This window comes from Canis aureus, chromosome 17 (genome assembly GCF_053574225.1).
Source record: "Canis aureus isolate CA01 chromosome 17, VMU_Caureus_v.1.0, whole genome shotgun sequence".
NCBI classification, from domain to species: Eukaryota; Metazoa; Chordata; class Mammalia; order Carnivora; family Canidae; genus Canis; species Canis aureus.
In genome coordinates this window covers 34,011,949-34,039,942 of record NC_135627.1, presented here as the reverse complement: position 1 = coordinate 34,039,942, position 27,994 = coordinate 34,011,949, and the positions used below count along the sequence as shown (strand labels likewise).

Genomic DNA, 27,994 nt, shown 5'->3' with positions numbered 1-27,994 from the left:
AGCAAAGACCCTAAGTGAAATCAATGAGAAAGTCCTATAAATTGTTTCCATAGGATGTAAGTGTTAAAAAAACATTCATTCATTTGACAAGTTTTAATTCAATGTTTACTACATGTAGATACTCGTCCAAGTTAGGCATAGGTAACATAGCTAGGCATAGATATGACAAATAAACTTCCTCGTGGAGCCTACATGTGTGGGGTGGAGGACAGAATAAAAACGAGTGCACAAATAATTAAATGGATGACATCCAAGTGTTATGAAAGGAGAAAAGCAGGGTTATGCTGGAGAGGTAGTTTAGTTTTGTAGGGCTGCTGTGACAAATTACCATGGACTGGGAGGCTTAAAAACAACACAAATTTATTCCTTCACAGTTCTATAGGCCAGAAATCTCAATCAAGGTGTTGGCAGGGTTGATTCATTCTGGAGTTGCTAAGGGAAATTTGATTCATGCTTCTTTTCTAGCTTCTGATGGTCGCTGGCAATCCTTAGTATTCCATGGATTGTAGGAACATTGTTACCACTCTGCCTCTGTTTCTCAAAACCTTTTCTCTTTGTGTCTTCTCTTCTTATAAGTACACCTGCCATTGAATTTCAGGACCATTCTAAATCTAGGGTGATCTCATCTCAGGATCCTTAACTTAATTACATTTGCAAGGCACTTTTTTTTTTTCTCCTAAATAAGGTCAACTTCATAGACTTGAACATAATTTTGAGGATGTCATGACTCAACCCACCACAAGAAGGATTGTTACTGAATGAGAGGTGGGCTGGCTACTTTAGAATGATTGGAGAAGGCCTTTTAAGGAGGAGACACTGAGCCCAGATTTGGATCATGAGAAAGAACAAGCCATTTGAAGAGTTCATGTGTGAAGGTCCTGTGCTAGAAATGAACACGGTAAGCTCAAGTAAAGGAAGGAAGGCCAGTATGGATGGAGCAGTCAGGGTAAAGGGAACACAGGTAAAGATATGGGATGAGATCAGAGAGGTAAGAGAGGGGCCAAATCATATAGGGTCTTATCGTCAATAATTTTGTGCTTGGTTTTATTATTATTGCACTAGAAAGGCTTTATTGGAGAGGTACAGTAGGCAGATATGCAATTCTGGTGCTCAGGGGAAAGATCTAGATCAGATACACGTTCGCTAGCCATCCAAATATAGATGGTATTTTATGCAATGGGACAGGATGTGGTCACCTAAGGAAAGAATGGCAAAAAAAAAAAAAAAAAAAAAAAAAAGACAGAGTTTGGGTCATCTCAATATTTAGAGTCCAGGAAGAAGATTGAGCAAAAGAGAATAGGAAAGAGTGGTTTGTAGATGAGAGGTAAACCAGAGTCCTGTTGTATTGTGGAAGCTAACAGAGGTTGGAGGGAGGATTTGGTCAACTATGTTGAATACTGGAGAAAGGTTAAATAAAATGACTACACCACCAACTTGGCAAAATACACATCAGTAGTGTCTTGAAAAAAGTGGCTATAGTAAAGTTATGGAGTTGAAAGTCCAATTGAAGTGAATTAAAGAGAAAATGGGACATGGGGAAATGAAGGCAGTAAGTTTAGGTAAAATCTCTGTTAAAATTTTTGTTATGAATATGTAGACAAATAATTTATTATTCAAACCAGGACAATTTTGAGGGTTAAGCGTGAGGAGGGAGGCATGTTAAGAATAAATAAAACCACATAATTTAAAAAATCAGGTTTTCAGAGCATAATTTATATTCTACATAATTTATCCTTTCAGGTATACAGTTTGATGAATAAATTTCATTACTTTGAAAAAGATTATTTGTTAGCAAATTGGTTTTAATAAACCTGGTGGATTTGTAAAAGTTTTTTCAAAAGCCATTTTCAAAAAGAAAATTCTCTCTAAAAATAAATGTATTCACTATGTGTAATAAGGAAAAAATGTATCCTCACTATATTGATTTTCTGAACAATAAAAACAACATAAGCACAATAATTATTCTTGTCATATTGTTCACAAATTTGTAGTCCTTCATTATATTTTTCTCCATTTTTTTTCTAAAGAATGTACTTTTTCCAGTGTGGTCTTATTATCAGGAATTTTTTCATAAAACTGTCTGCAATCTTTTAGTGTTGATTTTATGATTTAAAATCTGAAATTGTGACACCTTATTTATTCTTTGTAAAACACAATATTTAAAATGAAGAATATCTTAACTAGCGCTGGGATATGTGGTAAGCTCAGAGCAAATCCTGTTAATTGAGGACATCCTCAATTTTCATTTTTTCTTTTTGGCAAGAGATAATAGACTGTTTAAATATTTGAGCTCATTTTTTGGTACACTTACTGTCTTTTTTCCTTCATTCAAATTATCTTCTCAAATATTTTTGTAAGACAAAGCTCTCTAATACACTCATCTCCATTTATAATTCTTTTGATTATTATACAAATTTTGATGCTATAAAATAATACTCTTTCTCAACTTCCTTTTATTTCTGTATAAAATATGATTTTTTTCAATAACAAAAGCTCTATCAAAATATGTTTCCCATGAGTGAAGAAGAGATTCTAAAATATGGTTTTGGAGACACCTGGATAGCTCAGTTGGTTAAGTGTCTGATTCTTGATCTCAGCTCAGGTCATGTCATGAGTTCAAGCCCTGTGTTGGAGCTATTCTCCAGCACGGAGCATACTTAAAAAAAATTTAATAAAATACCATACATTCATACATATGATTATGGAATCTCACAATCAAATCTTGGATAAAGAGTGAGCTCTTATCACTTAATATATTTAGTTACTTTTTGCTTTTGTAAGGATCAATTTCAATGCCTTCATATCTGTAAGCTTTATTTCTAATCATTGCAATTTGTGAGAATTCAAAATTTGAAAAATTTTTTAATGCTCCATCTATCAGTTGCTTTGATTACAGACTTACAGCTGATTCTAAACAAAATGCAACCAAAATTTAGAGGACTTGTTTACAGAAAGCACATTACCATTGCAGGATTCTTTGGTTGATTTACAAAGTAATAGTTCAAAAAGAGAATTTTTTTTTTTTAAAAGATTCACTTATTTATTTATTTTGGAGAGAGAGAGAGAGAGAGCATGCACACATGGCAGAAGGGACTGAGGGAGAGGGAGAGAGAATCTCAATCAGACTACCGGTTGAGCACCCGATGCTGAGCTCCATCTCATCACCTTGAGATAATGACCTGAGTCGAAACCAAGAGTTGGGTGCTCAACTGACTGAGCCCCCGAGATGTCCCTCAAAAAGACACTTCTAAACTCTGATGTCAGGCATTAATGTAAGAAAGAATTCACTGTTACACTGAAATAATTTTTATATTCAATATTTAATAGTCCAGTTGCTTTGTGTAAATATAAAAAGATATTTCTATTATGGTCAGTATGGTACCACAAGCTTTTGCATGCAGTTGTGAACTATGGGCACACCAGAATCAATCCCTAGAATATATCTGCTCCAAAGTTCCTTTGTTTAGTAGCAACACTATGTTGAATCATGACACTGTGTTCTACCACAGTTGTTTTCATATTAGTACCACATACACAAAAATTTTACCTTCTGTGTTGAATTTTGGTGGATTCGCAATAGTGTGCACTATGAAGTGACATATTTCAGTATTTCCAGAATGAACCACTAAAAACTTTATTATATTCCATGAAATAAATAACCAATTATTGGAATTAACTTAATTGCTTTTTTATTTGGAATATTGAATACTACTGACAAAAAAACAGGCATTAATGTTTGCAAAAATCTTTTGTTAATGAAATCATCACATTAGCAGTCATCACTTCACTTTTTGTACATGTAAAAGAAAATCTAGAATAAAAATGGAGAAAATTAATTTACAAGAACAGCCATTTGATCTAAATGAAAAGTCATGCCTCATAGAATGAAATGCACATACGTTTGTAGCTGCACATGTGAAATGACCATCTTTGGGCGTGGTCCTTTTAAATTCACTATTAAATTTTCAATAGATGTTGATGTGCTTTCAACATACAGGAGTCTTCTGGTTTTGGCCCTTATGGCAGATACTAATGTCAACAAACATTTTGTGCAATTAAAATTCTGTGTTAATGTTAACAAACACATGTCACCAACTGTTTTCTGAGAAATTTTGAACTTAATTTTGAACGTGCATTTTTACTTTTGAGTTCATTGTTACCAGGTCATTGAAAAATAAAAATGCTTTATCAAACAAACAATAAATAATTTAAAAATGATTTATATGCTTTAAGGTAGGACTATTCAGGGTACATTCTTTTATATATTTCTTGTTATCTAACTCAGGATTTCTCACCGACACCATTTGGGGACTTGGCAACCTTGTGCTACTTGTAGTTCATGGCATGGGCAATAGATCGACTGGCTGGTGCATCAGACCTGGTAAGGTTGGTCTCCTGGGCCCAGAAGGAATTAATTATCCCCATCTGCTCCTGTCAGCCAGTAAATGCCATGTTACCCTGTAGCAAGGTGGTAGTTAGACTGTATCACAAAAAGGTGAGGCCAAAAGGGAAGGGTTACCACTGCTGCCTTTCAGACTTAACCAAGTGTTAAAGTACAATTGTTGTTTGTGCCTGTGGCTTAAATACAGGAGCTGCAACAGAGGTAGATACTTGAAGTACAAAGCAAGAACTCTATCACACCCCTTCCAACTTATTTTGAAGCAAAGATCAGTAATATTGCCTCGTTTTAAAAAATGAAAAAAATCTGGAACAAATGGTAACCAGACAATACACCAGGACAGCAGGTGTAAAAAAGGTATGTCCTAGGGAAACAAGTACTAATGGGTCACCTTAGTTATAAGGAGCAAAGAAATGGGGCTATAGACAGAGGGAGATATAAGGTCAAAGGGATGTGTTTGTCACTTGTTTTTAAGATAGAAGAAACTAAGAAATGCTCTGAATGTTATAGGGTATGGGTTAAAAGGCTTATAATGTAAACTGGAACCTTCAAAAGGAACTTTTCTGGAAGAGACCATCCTTGAGCTAGTTTTGACTAGACTAGTATTGAGGAGAAAGGTTTGGGGATGGCTCATCATGATGGAGGGACCAGCATAATAAAGACAGGTTAAATAAAGTGAAACTCTAAGAATAGAAGCAAATTTCTTTTTTTTTTTTTTAAGATTTTATTTATTTATTCATGATAGTCACACAGAGAGAGACAGAGAGGCAGAGACACAGGCAGAGGGAGAAGCAGGCTCCATGCACCGGGAGCCCGACGTGGGATTGGATCCCGGGTCTCCAGGATCGCGCCCCGGGCCAAAGGCAGGCGCCAAACCGCTGCGCCACCCAGGGATCCCTAGAAGCAGATTTCTTAGGAGAATATATATAAAGGAATAGAGAAATGAATCAAGGAAAGAATCCTAAGAAATGAAGAGATAGGATGAGAAAAAGCAGCTAGACAGAGAAAGGTCAAAGTCAGAAGAGCACAGGGTCATTAAAGCCAAAGGAAGAATTTTGAATGTGAGTGAATGTCCCACAGAATCAAGTGCAAAAGAAGACCAGTAACGTTAGATTTGATCATTGAGAGGTCACCTGGCAACTTTCAGAGAGGCAGGGTAGAGGCAGCAGCAGCAGTGATGGAGGTCATTGCCGGCTGGCAATGTTGTTACCTGCAGTGGACAGGACACTGTCTGAGACAGAAGAGCAAAACACAAGGAGAAAAGAAAGCTTCCATCAGAAAGGGGCACGTGATCCCAGATGGTGTCATGGTGTGTGTTTATGTTTCGGGAAGGGATTAAGTAGAATTGGTCGGGTTCGAGGAAAAGGAAAGATGTTAATAGAGGAAGGCCCCATAGGAACCCCGTCTGGTTCTTATCAACCAGAAAGGATGACAGGAGCAGATGAAGAGGGGCTGTTTTTGAACTGATGACCAAAAATTACAATATGTACTTAGAAGTTTATTTCACTAAGACCATGGGAGCTGCTGAATGCCCCTGATCACTAGACCTTTTGGTAGAAAAACAGTTTTCCCTCCCAACATTAGCATATTATCGCCTAGCAATTCACAGTTTATTTTATTTATTTATTTTTTAAAGATATTATTTATTTATTCAAGAAAGATACACACAGAGAGACAGAGACATAGGCAGAGGGAGAAGTAGATTACCTGCGGGGAGCTGGACGCAGAACTCATCCCAGGACCCCGGGATTAGGACCTGAGCCAAAGGCAGACCCTCAACCACTGAGCCACCCAGGTGTCCTGCAATTCACAGTCTAGCCGTGGGTTTTTAACAATGCAGTATAGTAAATTCAAGTTATGCTTAACATTTATAACTTTCACCAGTACTTGTAGACAAAAGCACATCTGGGGACATAGTGTTTAATGCTATCTATAATTGAATACTGACTGGTCCACTGCTAACTGTGTGACCTTGAGGAAACAAATTAGTTTCTCTGTACCTTAGTTTTCTTACATACAAAATGGGAATAAAAATAATACCTCATGAGGTGGCTTTGAGAATAAAATGAGTTAACAGATGGCAGCTCTTAGACTAGGGAGGGTGTAGAGTTAGTTAGGACTCAGATAGTATTACTCCAAGGTCTCCACAGCAGTGGTGGTGGTGGTGGGTGGGGGGTCTTGGCCACATCCCTCACAGATACTCCTTTTTTTTTTAAAAAAAAGATTTTATTTATTCATTCATGAGAGACACAGAGAGGCAGAGACAGGCAGAGGGAGAAGCAGGCTCCCTGTGGGGAGCCTGATTGGGGACTTGATCCCCAGACCTCAGGATCAATAGCTGACCCAAGGGCAGATGCTCAACCACTGAGCCACCCAGGCGCCCTCCTCACCCTCCTCGCAGATACTCTTTATGCTTTATAGTTTCTGAATATCTTGGGCTCATTATAGAAACTTGCAAGGCTTTAAGCATTCAAAACCAATCCAAATGTCACTATACTTTGAAAGCTCTATTAGCCATGCAAATGTGAAGCTGCCAGTACTGTAAATAATTACAATAAAGAAAGTAATTACATCCACTAACTGGTACTTTGCAGGCCATTCAGGTTTCCAGAAGTTGACTTTGATGAGTTAGTAAAACAAAAGGAAAGAAAGACAGAATAATCTGTTTCTGAGTATATAGAATTTTGCTAATCTTGTTTATCTGAAGTCCAAGTCAATACTCCTACAGTTTAAATAGCAGTAAGAATGACTACCATTTATTGATACTTCCCAAGTGTCGGGATCCCTGCTAATCTTTTCATAAACATTATCTCATCTGACCTTTAATGAAATCCAAAATGATAGATATTATTATTTCTGATAGACAAATGAGGAAATAGAAAATTGTAAGCTTTAAATAACATGTCTAAATTCACATGTCTAGGAAGTAGGTAGAGGTTCTATCTGAAGCCACTTAGGAGTCCTATTTTTAACGCCAGGCTTCTAAACCACCGCATTGAGCAGCTCCCATGGTCTTGGTATTCGTTCTGCATTTGGACAGCTTCTGTAGTTGGTTTGCAGACGGGCTACACTTGGAGTCATCTTTTATCCAATACAAATCTTAAAAATGGGCGTAAGTGTGTATCTATATATGGAATATAAACAAACATACAGTACCCCAAAATCCTTTATTTTTGTGAATGCAAAGGACATTAACTTCTCTTCCTTGTTCTCATTTCCCTCCTCCTCTTTATGCCTCCTCTTCTAATTCCTCCTCCTCCTTCTCCACAAAAGACTAGAGAAGCATGAAGACTGACTATCACCCTGGTTGCAGAGATTGACCTGACCACATGGAAAGGAATAACTTCTGAACCCAGAGATGCTCTCAGTTCCCCTGTTGTCCTCCTGCTTTGCTTAGCATTCGTATTTACAATGCATCTTTCTTCTGAAGATCTAAAGGCTCTGAAACTCATGTTATTGTCATAGGGCTGTGACTCAAATATATGCAAATTCAAATTTAAATTTAAAAAGAGAATGATTAATTTAGAGGAAGCCTTGCTTACTTGGTGCTGACTTGCTTCTTTTTCCTGTGTTGAGCATGAATTTTCTGAATCAGCAAGTGTATCCCTCTGCAGTGGAATGGTGACCCAGCATCTCTCTTTGTTGAATCAGAGGGTGCTGTATATTCGCATTTCCTTTGGGTTGACTGTCTACATGAAGCTCTGTCATACGTACTTTTTATTCATGCAACGCATCAGGTAACCAGCAGCAGCAAAGGTTAACTCCTAGGGATGCCAGCAGGACTTCTTATTCAGAGGAAATGGTTTGTGATAAAGAATCATCTGCAGCTAAAGGCTTTTATTCCCCTTCCAAGCTTGTTTTCACGTTTAAATATTGCTTATATGGAAAAAAGCCAGTGATATTTTGAGTGTGTGTGCATTATTTTTTAAGTCGAGGTGATTCTAATATGATCAGCAGAAATCATGAATGACTAATTTGGGCTCTGCTTGTTACAAAAACATCTGTGTGATTTCTTTTTCTGATAAGTACATTTGATTGAGGGTATTCCAGAAAATTCTGCTTTTCACATTTTAATACTCTTGGGAAATATTTATTTATGCTTATTGTGTGCACAGCTCTGTACTAGACACTGGGGAGGGAGGTTATTGGAAGGAGAGAGGAATGAGACATCCAGAAAGCCGCAACAGACTCAGCCCTCAGAAGGGCTTATTATCTGGAGGAGGAGGCATCGCATATACACACCGGACAGCCGGGAAAATGATTGGCCTCTTTTGTTGACTATGTGATGTGAGATCTCCAGTTTCCAAACCGGGACCTTAAAGTTGGAATTACTGCTGCTAATACATCTGGTTCTAGCAATGGCCTTTCAGATCTTTTGATTTCAAATATTCATGCAAACATCACACTTCATTAATCAGCCCATGCTGGATTAATAATATCCAAGTTAACTGGAAGTAATAGAAAATATGAAGAAGAGGGGGAAACATTCTCCAAACAATTTAAATCTCTTTTATTTTCTAGCTTTAGTGCTAACTTAATGTGCTTTCTGTTCTGAGCAACACTTTCCTAACTTTTGCCTTTCCTGTTCGTCCCTACCCCAATCATAAAACTACTGAGTAGCTCTTTAAAAATAACCATTACCCAGGGGAAGAAAAAAAAAATGAAAGGATGGTGTTAAAGTCTTTTCACTGTGAAGGAGAAGGGAAGAACGTTCTAGGGGAATGCTAAATACATTTTCATAGAATCTTAGGCTCAGGAAGCCTCTCAGAGATTGAGTTGAATATTCCTCCAGCAGAAAGTTCCGGTTTTCCAATCTCTGACTTGCTCAAGTAGTTCCAAAGGCTTCACGTGCTTCAGATGACTTCGAGATGACTCCTTTGTGTGTCCCACTCACAAGGATTAGTCAGAGTTTTCTCTGTTGCAGGTGACAGAAAGCTGATTCAGTGTAGCTGATGCAAAAATAGGAATCTTTTGCTCTAGGTAAGTGGGTAGACATAGCTGAACCCAGGAATTTGTGGGCTGTCATTAATGATCTTGTCTCCTTTCTCTGTGTGGGTTCAATATCAGGCATCCTCTTCTCATGTTGTGGCAATGATAGCTACTAGCAGCGATCAACTTATATTATCCTTTTACCTAGGGATTATAGTGAAAAGCCCAAGCCTCTTTCTTTCTTTCCTTTCCTTTTTTTTTTTTTTTTTTTAAAGATGTTTTATTTATTTATTCATGAGAGACACACACACACAGAGAGAGAGAGAGAGAGGCAGAGACATAGGGCAGAGGGAGAAGAAGCAGGCTCCCTGGAGGAAGCCTGATGCAGGACTTAATCCCAGGACCCTGGGATCATGACCTGAGCCAAAGGCAGATGATCAACCACTGAGCCACCCAGGTGCTCCTGAAGCCTCTTTCCTCAAAGAATTTTGGGGTAAAAAAAAAAAAAATCTCAACAAGAGCGCTGATTGGGCCAGCTTGGATCCCATGTCTACTCCTGAAACTGAGGGGTACAGCCTCTCCCACTCAAACTGTGTGGATTTAAGATGGGGCAGGGTGATTTCCCAAGAATTCTTAGGTATCTAAACATGTATCTGTGTACTATAAACCTATAATTCAGCCTGTTCCAAACATAATTCTTTACCTCTTTTTCCTAAATCAGCTCCTCCATCTTTAGTCTAGTCTCAGAGAATGATGGCACTGTGTTTTACCAAGTTGGCTACACCAGAAAACTCAGAAACATCCTAGACTTTCCCTTTCTTTGAAGCCCTGTAACCAATCACTGCATCTCTTCATTTTGAAGGTAATATTTCTCAAACCTGTCGACTTCTATCCAATCTGATTCTATAATCCATTATCTCTGGATTTCTTCTGTAAGCTCCCTGACTGGTCTCTGTGCTTTCACTCTAAAGGAATACTCTACAGTCTAAACACATTTCTCAGTGGCAACACAGAGTGACCTTATAATGTCGAATTCTGATAATTTTAGAGCCCAGTTTAAATTACTTCAATAGCTTTCATTGCCCTCAGGATAAACACAAAACTCTTGGCAGGATTGAAAAGGTCTGTCATGATTGGACCATTGTGAATACCAGTGCCATAGAATAAAAATGTATTTTGGGGGTCAATTTTGCTTGCTGGTCATTAAAGACTTTCTTTTTATAATAATGGACTTAGCATGAAGCAGAATGCAAAATTCAAATAATTTGAAGATGAAATACTTAGGGTAGATGTGCAGCACTGGTGAAATCTGGCTCTCCTCTCCAGGTATGCAATTGGATTACCCTTCTTGGCCCTTCAAGGTTGGATGTCTAATTCTAGGTAAGAATTTGTGAGTAGATTATTTAATTGCTGATGGGAGGCCTTCTAGACCTCTCTTTCCTTTTGACAAAATGATTTGTAATATTTCAGATAGTAGCTTCTTCATCCACTTATATCTTGATGTCAGAATGATGTTAAGAAGATTCTTCAGTCAGCTTGTGATATACGTGAAGTGGGAGTAAGAAGCAAACCTTCCTGTTTGTTTGTTTGTTTGTTTGTTTATTTATTTATTTATTTATTTATTTCTTATTGGTGTTCAATTTGCCAACATATAGAATAACACCCAGTGCTCATCCCAACCTTCCTGTTTTAAATGAATGTTAGGGATATTTGTGACTACCGCACAACATAGCCTGTTTGTCCTGCCTGAGGCAGTAAGTCCTGTCTGCTCCAACTCCACAGGGGTAATTTTTCTTACTTTTCTACTGTTAGAAATTCAGGTGCAGTTTGAAATGTACTGCTTTATGGCATCTAGCCTAATGCCTTATGTATACTAGATGCTCAGCAGGGAGTCTGCTTCTCCCTCTGCCCTTACCCCTGCTTGTGCTTGATCTCTCTCTCTCTGTCTCCAAAAGATAAATAAAATCTTAAAAAAAAAATCTTGAAGGTTTAACTTGTGATCTTTTTTGAAGTTAAGAGAATATATTTTTTGGCTTTTCTATATAATGATCATAGAGAAGTAATTATTGAATTGATCTGTGACACATTTTATTTCTATTTTTTCCTTCACAAATGGTGAATGCTATTTTTGGAAAACATATAATCATAATTCTAACACATGTCCCAGTACTATTTATTTATTTATTTTTATTATTTTTTTTAGAAAGGGAGAGAGATAGAGAGGTGGGTGAGTGGGTGAGGGGCAGACATAGAGGGGAGAAAGAATCTTAAGCAGGCTCTGTACTGGGTGTGGAGGCTGATCCAGTGCTTGAACTCATGACCATGAGATCATGAGCTGAGCCAAAAATCAAGAGTTGGACACTTAACGGACTAAGTCACCCAGGTGCTCCATCCTTTACTATTTAGAAGTCATATACTAGAGCCTTCTTCTGAGTTTATTTGATAAATACCTGAGGAATTTTTAGGACAATTAAATGTATTTTCTTCATCATGATAAAAATGTGATGCTCTCAACTCTGTAAGAAACACACAAAAGTAACTCTCTGTGGATGTGTGTGTTACACATATATTACAATGTCTGTTTTTGAAGTTAATCTTTTCTTGAACAGGCTTAAGAGAGGTCTCAGTGAATGCTTGTAAAGTTGAGTCAGTGTTGGAGAGCAGTAAAAAACAAGGAATGAGCAGATTTCAACAAGATAGTCCTTTATTGCTATAAAAGTACACTATGCCCACCCCACCCTAAAAGTCATTGCAATAGGCAGCTATGGGTCTCATAAAGAACTAAAAACATTTACGTTGAACTGCAGCAAACCCTGCGATTAGCAATGCTGAGAAAGGTCCTCAGATTTCCTAGGGTTGGCCAAATTCTCTTTTGATCTAGGTAAAGATTGTTTTCCTGTTTAGGTATATGTGTTTATCTCCAAATGTTGCATATCCTCTACTGATTTTGCTTGCTGGTCATTGTTTCATTCATTCATGGAGCACAAATTCAAGTTTTTAAAGCTAGGTATTTCCACAACTCTAAGTATGACAAGAATTTCTAACCTGGGGTAAAGTGTAAACTCTGTTAAGGTATTCATGTATGTATTTCCCATACTGTTTAAATAGTCACATTTTTATAAATGCTTTTGGAAAGAATTTGCAGTTACAAAGGTAAGTTTATATAGAAACATATTTTGCTTTACTTTCAAATTCAACTTTTATGTACAGTTTTGATTACAGGTATGTCTGTGATGAGGAATTTGATTCAGGAGAAAATGTCCATTTTTATATATTTGCAGTGTTATTCAATAGATTCAACTACTACTTTCTTCAAGAAGCCTTTTGTGTTTCATCATATCCAAATTCTAATTAATCAGAGAAATTTTATATACACACTGCCTTTTTATCTCTTTTTATTTCCTTCCACATATATACATACCTAGTCCACGTTACAGAGTGGAAATGATTTAAACCTAACTGTGTAAGTGGTAAATTATATATGTATTAAGAGATTTTCATACTCGTATCTTTTCAGAAAACTTTCAGATTTTCTCAAATGTTTAAATCATCTATCTTTTGTGGTATAGTAAGCCTAAATATAATAACTATCTCTTTCATCAGAAAGGTATTATAAAGCCCTCTAAAGACAGGGACTGCATGTTTTTCAACTTATCTGTTTCATAGACTCTAATATAGAAATTTCAAACACTTTCATAAATATAGTTTTCATTAAATTATTTCACTTTTTTTTTCTCATGAAGCTCATATAGGTGACATGGAATTTGCTAATTTTGAAATTAAACTGTTGTGCATTCTATCTCACAAAGCTGGGATAAAAAAATTGAACTTTTATTATCTTAAATCTCATAACACTTCTATTTTCTTTTATTTTTATATTTTTTTATTTTTATAAATTTATTTTCTATTAGTGTTCAATTTGCCGACATATAGAATAACACCCAGTGCTCATCCCGTCAAGTGCCCACCTCAGTGCCTGTCACCCAGTCACCCCATCCCCCCACCCACCTCCCCTTCCACCACCCCTAGTTCATTTCCCAGAGTTAGGAGTCTTTCATGTTCTGTCTCCCTTTCTGATATTTCCCACTCATTTTTTCTCCTTTCCCCTTTATTCCCTTTCACTATTTTTTATATTCCCGAAATGAATGAGACCATATAATGTTTGTCCTTCTCCAACTGACTTATTTCACTCAACATAATACCCTCCAGTTCCATCCACGTCGAAGCAAATGGTGGGTATTTGTTGTTTCTAATAGCTGAGGAATATTCCATTGTATACATAGCCACATCTTCTTTATCCATTCATCTTTCGATGGACGTGGAGGCTCCTTCCGCAATGTGGCTATTGTGGACATTGCTGCTATAAACATCGGGGTGCAGGTGTCCCAGCGTTTCACTGCATCCGTATCTTTGGGGTAAATCCCCAGCAGTGCAATTGCTGGGTCGTAGGGCAGATCTATTTTTAACTCTTTGAGGAACCTCCACACAGTTTTCCAGAGTGGCTGTACCAGTTCACATTCCCACCAACAGTGCAGGAGGGTTCCCCTTTCTCTACATCCTCTCCAACATTTGATAAAACTTCTATTTTCATTGATAGTGTCATCATTATTATAGAGAACCTGAGGTGCTGCTGCTCATAGAGTGTAGAATTTAATCAATGGTGTGCATGGGAGTGGGTAGGTGCAGGTGGCTCACCTTGGATGCAGGCAATGGGCAGTTGCAATGTTTGTGGAGAGCTGAAAAATAACTTCAAGCCAACTAAATGTCAGTATGCTCTTATTAGGACCACGCATTGCGTTACTAAACAATGCCAGTGATCACGACTCCTCTCCATCAGGTTGCACGGTTTCAAAGCCTTTCTCTCTTGTCCTCTCAGTATGCCAATGCTTTGGACCACAATTTTTTCAAGTTAAGTTGCTCATTATTTCATAAAGTTTAGTTATTTCAAAACTCTAATATTTTATAAAAAGATTTTTTCAGACCCTTGAGTAATATATATTTTCAAAGAATTCAGTCATCTCCAGGCAAGGAGCAATTTTGTTTTCATTTGGTCATGATAAAGCAGTCATTGACTAGGACTCTGGGCTCAAAAAATTGAGTTTTTCTTTGGCTAGAGGCAGGGTGGGAAGTGGGGGGAGTAGACAAGTGGGCGACCTCTCAAAACCTCATCTAGCCCTACGTATTCTAAAAGAACTTTTTTGGTGTCTTTCTTATTCCCTGCCATGATCTTCTCTTCTATCTGCCTTACTGTAAATGTGGGCAACTGTACCTGGCAATTAAAGATAAGCAAGGGGAGCTGGCTAGAATTGAGAAACTGTCCACAAAGAATACATGCTTGAGTAATTAAGATATCAATACATCATTTTTATAGTTCTCGTAATGTGTTTACCTAGGACATCACCACAAATTATTCACAGCATGTGATTTCACTTCATCAAAAACATTAAGGGAACAATCATAATAATGCTCTTTTGCTCTCACAATTCCTTGATTATCTATTATTATAACTTTTAATATTCTAACAAGTATGTATGAAAACTTAAAGCAACAAGGTAACTGGAATTCATTTACACTGCATCTGTTTAGAAAGGTAGTATTTTGCGATAAAAAAAAAGAATTGACTCTAGATCCACTTTTTTTTTTTAAGATACACCATTTATTAATTGCATGGTAACTTTCAGCATGCCAGTTAACCCCTTACAGCCCACATTTTCTGTTCTAAAAAACAGAGAACATAGTAGCTAACATATCCCTCCTCTGGGGTTGTTATGAAAACAAGGGACACAATGTATGTGAAATGACGTTGAAAACTTGAAAGCAAACTCAAGAGTCTACAGGAGCCAGCAGACAACACAAATGTGTGAATCAGACTCCATGTAATAATAAGGGCTCTGTGGTGTATGGTTGGGCTGGAGACTATGACCCATGGCTAAAGCCATTCAACTGTAATTATTTATTTTGTAAAATGTATCAATCAAACAAAGCAGTTTGAGTATCACTGTTTGTAATCTAACTCAAAAAGTGAATACAAATGTAAGGGGCATATTTATAGGGAGGTGTAGCATAACTTAACTCCTATAATAAAAGAAAAATAATTAGCTCTTGAATATGTTTATATATCAGCAGAAAGAATTTAGATGAAATGAGAGGGAAAATTTCCCAAATACTTCCAAAGTATATTATTTATGTATCAGCTTGGAAGACAAATATGGCGAGAGTCCCCACCTGTCTGTGTGGCAGAAAGCCCTATGTTTTCCTCTTGAGTCCTCTCCTGTCCCTCCTTAGCTGTCAAAGTTCCCCAAGAGTTACCCTAGGGGGGTCAAGGAATAGGAGATGGAGTGAACAGGAGCCACTGTTTTGGCTCTTTGCTATGTTTTGGCTGCTGTCTCATTTTACTGTTGAACCCAAGTCCTGACAGTCAGATCAACATGTATGCCTTGGCTGTCCTGCCCTGTGCTGGCTCCATACTGTCCAAAGTTCAGAGTGATGTCCCATTCTTGGTGGACAGGTTAGAGCTGCCTTGACTCTTGCTGATAAGCTCAGCTATTTTCCTTCCCATGTACAGTTCTGTGTTGGGTGTAAAGATTCAAAGAATTGACTGAAACAAACAAACAAACAAACAAACAAAAAACTGTGGGTGAAAATGAAAACATCATGTGTAAAGATAAGGGAGAACAAACTTGGAGAGGAAGAGGACAGATGAAGTGATGGCAGAAAATATGATTAATACTTAAGTTACATCGTAGTTACTTTGGGGGGGGGTTGGAATAATTTGAGCAAAAACCAGTAACTAAAGATGCAATAAAGAAAAGTTTTTCAGCTAAAAATAAATATGAGTATAGAAATTAAAATCTTTTACAGCATTCTATACAGATGATGCAAAAGAGGTGATAACCTAAAAACTCTTGTAACATTTAAAATAATCATTTTTAAACTAAGTAAAATCATTATGTAATCAAAATGCAAAATATACAGAATTGTTTATGGAGGAAAGTCTGTATCCCATCTCTGTCTCTTGTCTTTTTTATATAAATGGTGTCATTCTATACATAATTTTTTCTGTGCCTTTATGTTTTTCTTTTATTTAATGGTATATACAAAAGACTGTTCTATATCTTCTAATTAATGAACTTTTCCCTTCTTTTTCTTCTTTTTTCCAATTACTATAAAATGGGCTTTTATCTTTCCTGAAAAATAGTACTGCCAGCTCAAAGTCAATAACCCTAATCCATGTGTTCAGAACTTTTAGTCCCTCTTAATTGTAAGTGGACAATCAAGGATTACTACATATTTTTAAAAAAGATTTATTTATTTATCTATTTTAGAGAGAGGGGGTGGAGCGACAGAGGGATAGAATCTTTACGTAGACTCCCTAATGAATGCGGAGCCTGATGCAAAGCTTGAGCCCATGACCCATGAGATCATGACCTGCCTGAACTCGAACCAACAGTGGGTAGCTCCACTGACTGAGTCACCTGGCGCCCCTGACATGAGAGAAAGAGATCAGACAAATAGAGCAATAGAAAAAAGCAACTTTGAGAAAATGAGATTATTCATCAAGAAGAAAACTTTCAAAAATATATAACATTTATAACCTTAGGAAGATAAAGGAAGTGTGCATCCATGAAACAATAACTGCGTGACATAGAAATGGAACATTCAGAGAACAAAAGGGGTTATTAGATATTATAAATATGTTAGTAGAAATGAAAATCTCTCTAAGTATTGGAAAATAAACTCGAGCTTATAGTCTAGAACAAAAGACAAAGATTTGGAAAACAGAGAAACAAAAATAAGAAAAAAATGATATAGCACCATCTCAGAAAAACCAATATCTGAATAGTAAAAGTTACAGAAATAGAAAACAGAAAACCCAGAAAAGATGAGATCATTAATGATATGATTCAAGAAAATTTCCTACAATTCTGTTTCCCCAATCAAGAGTTTCTATCAATGGGTGAAAATAGGTCCATAACAAGATTTTTAGGAGCATTGCCTGAATTATGAACCAACTGAGAAATAAGGCAACAGAGGGCAGGGGGAATAGCAAAATTATCTTCATTACTGAAAAAGTCTAACCTGAAGAACATAACTGTATTGATTTCCCTAGGCTGATGTAACATAGTATCACAAATTGAGCGACCTAAAATAACAGAAATTTATGATCTCACAGTTCTAGAGGCTGGAAGTCTGAAATCAAGTTGTTAAGCAAGGCCACACTAAGAATCCTTCCTCACCTCTTCTAGTTTCTGGTGTTTGTTGATAGTCTTTGGCATTCCTAGGCTTATAGATGCATTACTCCACTCTCTGTCTGCATTGTCACATGGCCATCTCTCCCTGTGTGTCTTTCTTCATCTCTTATAAGGTCATCAGTTATCCTGGGTTCAGTATCATGCAAATGACTCTTATAAGGTCATATTAATGGAACCTGAGGGTTAGGACTTCAAAATATCTTTTGGGGATACAAAATTCAATCCATAATAATGTTAGGATGAGAGCCAAATGGACCAGCTACTGAAACTTAAAATATAACAGACTCACTTTTATAGACATGGTGCTCTATTTTAGGATGGGACTTTCCACTCAAGTAAAACTTATGGCATGGAGAGCAGAGAGGAGCTCTCACTCCCTGCAGTAAGTTAACTCTCAAGAAGAAAAAGCAGAGCTAAGCATGCCCAGTTTTTTCGTAATAGATTAGCTTAAGCCACTCTTCCTTTCCAGGGAGATGTTAGTAAAGAGAGAAGAGTGACAAGTGTGTCTGGGTGATTCAGTTGGCTAAGCACCCAACTCTTGATTTTGGCTCAGGTCATGATGTCAGAGTTGTGGAGTCTGCTTAAAATTCTCTCTCCTTCTACCCCATCCCCACCCCTCTCCCTGTCTAAAAAAAAAAAAAAAAAAAAAAGGGTGGTGAGTGACAGGAGAGTTTCCTGTAAGGAAACATTAGGAGTGGAGTGGGGGAAAGCCTTTCCTCAACACAAACTTAAAGAAATAAATTTGAAAAGAAAATCCATAAAATGTAAAAAAAAAAAATAATAATTTCATAATAATAATGTAACTCTGAAACTCCAAATTATATTAACAAGACTAGACATTCAGGGATAAATTTCTCATCTTGTATGGGTACACTCAAAGTTAACATCATTCTTGACTTTGAAAACCAGGGAAATATTATATGTTATATATTACATATTATATATTATAAAATATATGTATTTCTTAAAACCAAAATGTAATCATTATAAGCATTAGAACATTGGACATATACCTTCTAAAAAAAACTCTAGAGAAGATAAAAGTAAACAAAACACAGTTCATATATTATAGAATAAAAACAAAACATCCAAGATGAAGCACGGAAGCATAAAAGTTTTTACAAATAAGATTTTAAAAGATTAAACATACTTGTTTTAACAGTAAATAAAAACAACATAAAGACTCCATTAGGTGTCCAAGATATTCAGTTAATTAAATCATAAAATAATAACGGTCAAAAGCTGATCAACAAGTATAACAAAAAAGGAAGCAAGGATAACAATATTTTACATAACAAATACATTCTTAAGATTAAATTTATATTGCTGAATAACAACAGAGAAAGTTATATGAAAAGAAACTTGACAAATAAGAGGAAAAATTGACAGAAACAATAACAATCTCTCAATCTCTCCAGAACCTTCTTCCTGCCCCTAGTCTCAGGTAAGGCATACAGGATATGAATAATGAATTAATGAGGATGAATTGATAATTAAATAGTAACTAAACTAAACTATAAATCTTTTCAAGTGTTGATGGGATATTTCCAGAATTTGATCAGATATGCATACAGAAAATGCCCTAAGAAATGAACCACATTCTCTGACTGCAAGATAAAACACCAGAAATAAATAAAAGAGTTTAAAACAAAATCAAATCTGTTCCAAATATTGAAAAATGTCTCTCAAATCACCGCTCATTCAAATTATTGAGTTAAAAATAATCCATATGAACCTTTTGGGGAAAATTGGATGGTGCCAAATTCCTACTCTGGCACAAATCCATAGTCCTACATTACATGCAAGAATAAAGGGAACTATATTAAGCATTCAACTCAAGGCAGGAGAAAAAGAACTATGAACTAAAACTAAAGAAACAAAGTCTAAATACTCTAGAGAAGATTATAATTTTGACACTGAACATATCTAGTTACTAAAAATAATTACGTCTACAACTCAGTGGGATCAACCAGCAATTTTATTTACTATTCCTCTTAATTCTACTCCTATTTTATAAGATGCTGTTGGGTGCACTCTACGAGTGTTTACTTACAAGATGGGTTCCAGAGCAATTGGAGAAAGGGCAAATGAGAAAACATGCAAAGTAGTAAATGTGGGCAGGCCAATTCCAATTCTGGATAAGAGAGTTGTTTAGGTTTTCTTGATGTCTTAAAAAAAAGTATTTGTGGACAGCCCAGGTGGCTCAGCGGTTTAGTGCCGCCTTCAGCCCAGGGCCTGATCCTGGAGACCTGGGTTGAGTCCCACGTCGGCCTCCCTGCATGGAGCCTGCTTCTCCCTCTGCCTGTGTCTCTGACTCTCTCTCTCTCTGTGTCTCTCATGAATAAACAAATAAAACCTTTAAAAAAAAGTATTTGCAAATGACAAACCCTGCACATTTAAAAGAAAAAAAAAAGAGGCAATTTCCTTTCAGAGGTAGATGGAGCCATTTGTGGGGTAGATAATATCATTTCTGGTGGCTAGTAGAATACCTGATACAGGAAATCTGTTCATTGCTGAAAGGTGTGCTTCCCCCTGCCCCCAGCTTTATTGAGATATAGTTGACAAAATTGTATACATTTAGTGTGTACACCATGATGATTTGATATGTATACATTGAAAAATATACATCATTATCAAGTTAATACATCCATCACCACACATTGTTATTTATCTTTCTCTCTCTTATTTATTTATTTTTTTTGTAGTAAGAATGCTTAGGATTTACTCTCTTAGCAAATTTCAAGTATACAATACGGTATTGTTCACCAAGTCACCATGCTGTACATTCAGTCCTTAGAATTTTCTTATCTTATAATTAAAAGTTGGTATCTTGGGACGTCTGGGTGGCTCAGCAGTTGAGCATCGGCCTTTGGCTCAGATCGTCATCCCGGGGTCCTGAGATCCAGTCCTGCTTGGTCTCCCTGCATGGAGCCTGCTTCTCCCTCTGCTTGTGTCTCTGCCTCTCTCTCTGTGTATCTCATGAATAAATAAATAAAATCTTAAAAAAAAAATATTGAAATTCTAAAATCAAGAAAACTGAGAAGACTTGTAGACAAGAGTTTTTACGTTTATATTCCTGGTGATTAGCACTCTGAATCTGTGCTATAATTAATTGTTGAATGAAGCATCTTTAGTGTATCTACATTTATTATTCCTTAAACGAAGGAATAAATGAAAAGTATGGAGAATAGTCTAGTTACATAAAGAACTAGGAAAAAGTTCCTTGGGAAGGAGTGATCTTTCTGAGATGATAACAATTTTCCATATTTTTATCTGGCTGGTGGTTATAGATTATATACATAAGTAAAAATTTCTTGATCTGCCCACTAAACGTTTGTACCTTTTACTGTATATAAATTATACCTCAAAAGCCAAAACTAAAACCAAACAGATTAAAAGAGCTTATTCTTTGGAACGTTTGACCAATTCTTGCTGCTTGTTTCTTTTCTCCTGTTAAGCAAACCACTTAAATTTGATTCAGTTTTGGTGTGGAATACAGAGTACCTTTGTGAAATTTGTTAATACAGTTGTCTATTTCCAAATAGTACATAACTGTTACTGCTGGCAGTTCTGACAGTAAGTGCAGGGTAAATATTTAAGACCATGCTCACTTTTTCAACTTTACAAATTATTTTCTATACAACACATACTATCAAGATATGTGTTGAAAATGGAAGACTTATCTAATCAATTTTCTAGACACTTTGTTTTATTTAAACTTTTATAATTTGCTTAATGCTAGCTATCTTCTTGAGTCACAGCCGTGAGTAAAGTATAAAGAGCACAAATGAAGGCTGTTCAAGTGATTTGAACAGGGTGATAAGTTTTTCTCTAGAGATGGCCACTTTAGTCCCTTTCTCAATTGAGTGTACACCTAAACTTAAGTTCATTTTCTCTGGGGCCCCTGGCTGGCTCAGTCGGTGGAGCATGTCTCTCGATTGAGGGGTGGTGCGTGCGAGCCCCATGTCAGGCATGGAGCTTACTTAAAAAAAAAAAGAAAGAAAAGAAATCCATATTCTGAAAATGATGTAACAAATTCACAATTTCAGATGGCTCAGATTTTTCACCTATTTCTAGCAAGTGAGGTCCAGTTACCATTTGTTGACATTCGTGTAATCTCAGAAGCATTTTTCCCATAGTCAAGTTGGGTTTCAAAGGTCACATTTATCAAGTCTTAGAAATTGACAAGCATTTTGAGTGGGAGATGTGTGTAACTGTCTGTGGCCTTGACTCAGCCTTTTGGTATGGTGTTTTCATTTGAATACAGGGGCCTGATTGAGTTGTACCAGCACAGAACGTCTGCTGAGATTGTTTTTTAACTATGGATGTGATCCCACTGAAAGGTAAATTTTCTAACCTTTGAATGGTATGTTGGGTAGAGCAGGAGGACAGGAATAGCACGAAATAATTTCTTTTTTAAGATTTTATTATTTATTCATGAGAGAGAGAAAGAGGCAGAGACACAGGCAGAGGGAGAAGCAGGCTCCACGCAGGGAGCCCGACGTGAGACTCTATCCCGGGATCTCCAGGATCAGGCCCTGGGCTGAAGGTGGCACTAAACCACTGAGCCACCCAAGCTGCCCCTAATTTCTTAAAAATTAAGTAACAAAAACAATCTTTAAATATTTAACCATTTCCCCCCATATTTAGGACTCATTTATCCAGTAAGTATAAAAAGAAAACCTATAAGTTTATCACCTCAAATTGTGAACAAAATATTTGCAGGACAGCTAAACACATGTGAATTGAATTGTGGCATTAATGTACAACTTTATGAGTGGAAAAGGATTTTTCTTTCAAGAAATTTAATGCACTTCAGGCCCAAAGTGGTCACCCTTAACCCTTTACTAACTCATTTGTTCTACCTTGCTCAAAACTCAGCTGTACTACATTTCTTACCATACGAATCTATTTGAATAACCTCAGTTGATAGTTTTTTAAATTCTCCAAATAGATAAATTTTAATTAATTCATTATTTTTTCTTTACAGATCCATTACTGGGCCGAGATGCCCTCTCAAAGCAGAAAGTAGTCAAACTGATTCTATCAAGTATGTTAAGATATTTCTACCTGGGGAAAGCTGTTGCAGTAGACTTCCAAGAACCATCAGATTCTAAGATTTTAGTCCTGGGTACTGTTTAGGGCTAAAATAACCAACCAAGACTCTTGCCTGAGTATCTTCCAGGTATTTCACTTCTTTTATCTCTAATCCTCTAAACAATGTGGTAAGGTTGGTGTTATTATCCCTGTGTTACAAATGAGGTCATGGACACTCAGAGAGGTTCATTTAACTGGTGAGTTGTTTATCTGAAATGCAGAACTAGGTCAGTCTCATTCCAGCATTTATACTCTTTTCATTGAACTTGCCCTGGGTGCTGGAAAGATTCTGGGAAAGCACAGTGGTGTGGAGGGATATATCTTTCCATTACTGTGTTATCCTCTTTGATGACATAGTTTATCACATGGTTAAAACAAAAAGCAAGACCAGCCTGTGTCTAAGGACTTCCTCTCTCCTCACCTGGAAGCTGTTCCTACGTGTCCTCTCGTGGCCTATGATCTAACGAGGCTCCCATATGTTCCGACGGTGATATCTCAGTTTCTAGTGTCACTGGCTTTCTGAGCAGCAACCAGAGTCAGGAAATAGTCAAAGTGCATTGAAATGTCTGTGGGTAAGTGGGATTCTGTGGAATATGAAGGGACCATATACCTTCAGACACTAATCCAGGCAGCACCATCTTGTACTTCTCTAATGAGCTTGACCCATGCCTTCTTTGTCTATATATGTCCAAATGCCTCATCAATCCTGCATGTGTGTTAGTTGGGATTGCTCTGTTTTCTGCCTCATGAATGGGAGTGATTGGCCTCAGTAGATGACTGATTATCATAACCCAACTTTTCGCTGGCAAGAATACTGGACTTGAGGGTGCCACAGTTCCACGGTTCTAATTCTCTCTCCTTTGTGTTGGCAAACAGATAATGCAGGATGCAAACAAATAAACCCAGTCAACAAATGCACAAACAAAAGAACCCATTGACCATGGAAACAACCCATGATATTGCAAAAAAAAAAAAAAAAAGTATTTATTTTTGAACAGTACAGAGAGAACACATGGCCAGCCTATGTTTGAATCTGTATTTTCCCTTTATTGTTTTATAACCTTGGGTAAGTCACTTAACCTCTTTGAGTCTTTGTTCTTTATTTGTTAAGAGGGGATAATAATTTTGACCTTATAAGGTTGTTATGAGGAAAAAGGAAATCTGTGCAGACATGCACCTAACTCAAGGTATGGCAGTGAACCCTTGGTAGACATCCCTGGCTTCTCTTTCTCCCCCTCCCTCCTGGGTCTACTGGCTTCTCTAGGCAAAGGTTGTTTTAGAAGGTGAAAGGACCCTTTCTTCCCATTCATTTAGAGGCATCAAATAGCCTTTGTCTTTTAAGAATCTTGAATTGTTTATTTTGTATGAGCTTTTAAAAATAGCTTAGTTAGCAATTCAGGAAACACAATTACAAAAGGATAATCTAGACTCAACAATGATTGTAGTGGAAAAAAGAATGAAATGAAAAACAAAAGAGAAAGAAACAAGGAGAGTGGCGTATACATTATTTACAAACAGGAACACTTTCTACGCACAAATTCCAGGCTCCTCATTATTTTGTAAACTATATATTCTTCTCAAGTATGGGGCAGTTTAAGTTAATGATGTGATCCATTCATCCTGCCATGTTTTATTTATGTTTTCTTCAACAGTGAAATGAATAGTCAGAAACAATGCCCTGCTTATTCTGTGAACAAGAAGAGGAAAGGGAAGTGTGTGTGTGTGTGTGTGTGTATGCATGTATGTGTGTGTGTGTGTGTGTGTGTGTGTGTGTCTGTGTTTCTCCCCGTGATTTAGGACTCAGGATGATTTAAACCAATTCTACCACAGGTTTATTTTTTAAAACCTCTTAATAATGTTTAGAAATGGAGCCTAATACTGAGGACAGCAAATGGCAAAAACTCTGCAGACCTCTCTGTTGAAGACCAACCCTGTTTCTCTCCTGCTTCAGTCTGATTACCTCTGGGGAATGTGCTGTTCCTTGGAACGAGTCAGCCCTGCACAAAATAAGAGAGGTTGAAAAGTTTAGGACGTGGAAAATATGTGGAATTTGCTCTTGAATAGTGATTTGTATTTTTCTTTTGCAATAAATATGACCAATGACCCAGATAGGAGGATGGTAATTACTTAATGAATCAAGCTTCAGCAATGTAAAAATGCTTCATAATAAAAATGAAAGCAGTAATAGTAGGAAACCAAGTGAAGTAAACAAGTACAACGCTCCTTGTATTTGTAGATGTACATTTACAAATTCCAAAGTGATGACTGTGGAAAGGATTAATCTCATGACACTGGCACTGTCTACTTCCATTGTTGAATTGGTTCTTTTGAATTTGTGAACAGATAATGTTCTGTGTTGAATTTCTTCACCTTCCTGGGAATCAGTTAGCTGGGACGATGTGTCACTCACTTAGGACTGTGATGTAGCAGCCCACGGCACTGACAATCATTTACCTGTACATGAGTCCCCAAACTCTAACAGGCTCAGGTTTTTCAAAGTAAATCATTTCCAAGTCTGTTACAGCCTGTGTAGAAATTGCTTTTTGCTCAGTTATGTACTTAAAATCTGCTGTCCATGTGAAGCTGTCCTTTACTACCTACCATTCCCTTAATTTGTGAAGTGGGATATGCTTCCAAACCTTAAAGAGAAAAAGAAACTGTTTTTATAAAGGGGTGGATGAAGGGGAGGAGTCAAAGCTGTGAATGCACAAATTCTGGCCAGTGCAGAGCCAGATATTCACGGAGCCATTTTTGCCTTTTGAAAGGAAAGTTGGCAGCTCTTTACCTTAAGTACATGGTACCACTAGGTTAGCGGGTTTGGGAAAGTCCCAGTCTTTCTTGTAAGACAAAGGATTGAATTAGATGATCTTTAAGAGCATTTCCAGCCCTAAGACGCAGTGGGAGCAAAATAACATTTTTGAGGTCAAGAAAATCTTTTAGAGAAAAGTAGAAAGCTCCTTAGATGTTAAAAAAACAACAATAGGCTTGAGCAGCTTTACTTTCCTCCCTGTTCTACGTCTGAGTGGATTGTAGTAGGTAAATTAATCTGAGTTACTTGATGCTGTATCTATGGTTGTTGCTTTCTCTAGACCAATGTTTCTCAAGTATTAGCATAAGAATCACCTGAGATGGGGCCCCTGGGTGGCTCAGTGGACTAAGCCTAAGCATCTGCCTTCTGTTCTGGTCATGATCTCAGGATCCTGAGAGCCCCATGTCAAGCTCCCTGTTTGGTGGAGACTCTGCTTCTCGCTCTCCCTCTGCCTCTACCCACACCTTGTGCGCTCTCTCTCTCTCTCTCTCTCTTATGAGAGACACACAGAGAGAGGCAGACATAGGCAGAGAGAGAAGCAGAGTCCCCATGGGGAACCTGATGTGGGACTCAATCCCAAGACCTCAGATCATGACCTTAGCCAAAGGCAGATGCTCAACCATTGAGCTTCCCAGGTACCCCAAATAAATAAAATATTTATAAAAAAAATCACCAGAGAAGCTGTTAAAAACATAGTTGTATCTCGAGAAATTGGTTCAGTAGATCGAGGGAAAAGCCCATGAATCCGCATTTTAAAGACATTCCAGGACATTCTAATCCAGTAATCACTAAAAGTTACAGTATCCTCAAGAGAGAGGGGATGTTTTCCTGGGAGATGTTGGGAGTTATCCAGCTAGTGGGAGCAAGGGGTATGTTGTAGTCGTCTACCTCTGCTTAGGAAAACTTGGGTACTAGTGTTGGAGCTAGGGGAATGTATAGTATTCCTCATGTGGGTTGAGGTTGAATCATTTCCAGAGGCTAATGGTTCCATTCAACTAAAAGCAACAAATAAGAAACCTACTGAAAAAAACACTGTTTGAGAAGAAAACAGTTCTAGCATCCAAGCGATTAGTAGAAAGTAAGGGAATTAAAGAAGTATAATGATAAGAAAGAATTCTTATCAAATTTCTAAAATGTGCCAGGTACTTTATATACATTTTTTCTTTTAATCCTTACAACAATTTATAGCAAAGAATTAGTCCTATTTCACAAATAAAGAACCCTAGACTGATAGACCCAGTAATTCTCAACCTGACAGCATATTAGAATCACCTGGGGGGAGAGGAGGGAACTTTGAAAAATTATCTGTGCCTGGCCCACACCCCCAAAATTTCCAGTGTCATTGGTCAGGCACTGATACCTTTATAAATGCCATGGAAATGTTGATATGCAACAAGGGGTCAGCATCACTGATGTTAGCCCAGGTTAATAGTATTAAAATGATTCCTAAAGGAGCACTCACAATGGACCTCCTTCGACCTATTCCGAGCCTCCTTCGACCAATTCATCACTCCAGCCCAAACCTCCAAGGTAAGATTGTTGAATGAAAATCTGACTTCATTAAAAATGTCCTCAGGTCATAGAAACAAAATTTAAGGGGGAATTTTTAAAAATATTTTATTTATTTATTTATGAGAGACAGAGAGAGAGAGGGGCAGAGACACAGGCAGAGGGAGAAGCAGGCTCCATGCAGGGAGCCGGATGTGGGACTTGATCCTGGGTCTCCAGGATCACGCCCTAGGCCGAAGGTGGCGCTAAACCACTGAGCCACCCGGGCTGCCCTAAGAGGAAAATTTTGGATAACGTGATTTACGTTATTTGGTTACTACTATGATCTTGAAAGGTCAATATTATTGTTATGATCTTTCTTACAGATGAGGAAATTGGGGTCTGGGTTATTTTTAATTTTCTTGCCCATTCAGGATAAAAAATTGTAATCATTAACTGATGAATTCTTCAATATTTAAAATTAGGAATCTGAAATAACATTGGCACTCAGGTGGCATTATGTGTTTTTTTCATAAGTTTCTAGTGTCTTCTTAATGCATGTAATGCTATTGTAATTGAGCCAATTTAAAGAAAGGGTGAATCAAGTGTTGAGGATGGAGACAGATAAGATGAGGACATTCTAATTAGAGAGGACAATATATTCAAGAAACGACACTAGTGTAGTGTGACAAGAGCATCAAGTGTACATAGTTAATAGGTAGGAGGGAAGGTTAGCAGGGGAAGATCATACATCACATCATATGCTGAAGAAATAATTTTGAACTTTTTCTTCTAGATCTGCACTGTCCTGTACCGTAGTGAGTAGCCATATGTGGCTATTAAGTGTTGGAAATGTGGTTAGTCCCAGTCAAACTATGTTCTAAATGTAAAATACATATTGATTTTCAAAGACTTAGTCTGAAAAAAAGTAAAACACTGAATAAATAATGTTTATATTCATTGCATGTTGAAAAATATAATTTTTGGTATTTTGGATTAAATAAAACACCATTAAAATTA

The 27,994-nt window shown here is 37.2% G+C and overlaps 1 long non-coding RNA gene across 1 annotated transcript; it reads left to right on the top strand.

The window, feature by feature from the left end:
- The first annotated feature begins 1 nt into the window (after nt 1).
- LOC144287907 (uncharacterized) lies at nt 2-27,994 on the top strand. The gene is made up of 6 exons (XR_013355733.1): nt 2-898; nt 4,286-4,381; nt 4,590-4,756; nt 7,673-10,708; nt 21,848-21,923; nt 22,571-27,994. It is a non-coding gene; the product is annotated as an uncharacterized LOC144287907 (long non-coding RNA).